The following is a 1,357-nucleotide window of genomic DNA, read 5'->3' as shown; positions in this document are numbered from 1 at the left end:
GGGGGGGGTTTAAGGGTAAAAAGAACATATTTGCGTTTTAGCTGAATATACTAGAGGGTGTCCAAGGAAAATTCATTTGAAAATAAAAATGCACTTACATTGCTAATTGCGGCTGCCAAGACCTCAAGCTCATCAAATTTATCCATTGTTATATCAATTGTGTCAAAATAGTTTCTGATAATTGAATCGCATTGCATGCCCGTTATATACGAAATCTCTAGGTCGAATTGTTATGTAAACAAAGCCCTCTGATTGGCTGAGAAGGGGGATGTAACCGAGTCACTGATTGGCTAAGAAGTGGGATCTAACTGTTTCCCGGGAACTCGAAACATTTGGCTCGGAAACAATAACAAATACTATTTCCGGATCATAACATCTGTCTCGAACAGGAAGGAAGTGTCATTAACTGTTTCCGGGAACCTCATAACATCTGGCTCGAATAACAATAACAAATACTATTTCTGGATCATAACATTTGGCTTGAACAGGAAGGTAGTGTCATTAACTTTGCTTCGAACGACAACAACATTGACCCCATTAACCACGTGTTCTCTCTAATGACTCTGTTCAAAACAACATTGACCTTGGCATTTGGCCTCGGAAACAATAACAACATTGACATTCGCTAAGAGCGTGCCAAAAACACACCTGGAGAAAGAGGTCATTGACCGATTACGCAATCATTCTCACTAATGACTCTATGCCCATATAAGGAGTCCCGGTGGGAGTAGCACCCCCATCTCTACTAGAAATGTGGACTGCTCAATATTTAACCAACATTCAATAAGGGTTTTCTAAAAAAAAAAACGAAATAGTTAAAATGTGCTCTGCGACCATTTGCACGGCGAGTGAATCAAATAAAGCCAGATTATAAACTTAAAGTTTATTGGAAATGTATTTGCAGATCTTTGAAATCTCAAAAACTGGAATTGAGCAAAATTGTGAAGCTGAAAACAGTTTTGTTGTACATCATTTAAGCCAAAGATCTATTTTGCAAGGTTTTACTTTAATAACACAAAGATTCTTAAAGGTAATCAAAGGTCACAGCCCTTTAGAGGGAGAAGTACATACTTCAAAATACCTTCCCAAGACATACTTTAGTCTGTAGACCCGTTCCTTAAAATTTCATTTTCATAACCTAGCCCTTTTCAAAGATGGCAAAAAGTAGGCTAGCTAAACTAGAATTTTACCAACTTTTAGCCTAGTTCACACATATGTAGGCGCTTCAACTATACTATACACCACAGGAGCAGATCTAGAGCAAAATATTGGGAGAAGCCCAATGTGACAAGGACACCAATGAGCAAAATCTTGGGGTGGGGCCAATGTGACAAAGGTGCCACTAATTGACCAAATT

Source organism: Artemia sp. Qi Xiang Cuo, chromosome 15 (genome assembly GCF_049724085.1).
Source record: "Artemia sp. Qi Xiang Cuo chromosome 15, ASM4972408v1, whole genome shotgun sequence".
In the NCBI taxonomy this organism is placed as follows: Eukaryota; Metazoa; Arthropoda; class Branchiopoda; order Anostraca; family Artemiidae; genus Artemia; species Artemia sp. Qi Xiang Cuo.
The sequence above is the reverse complement of the archived record's forward strand: the minus strand, read 5'-3'. Positions refer to the sequence as shown.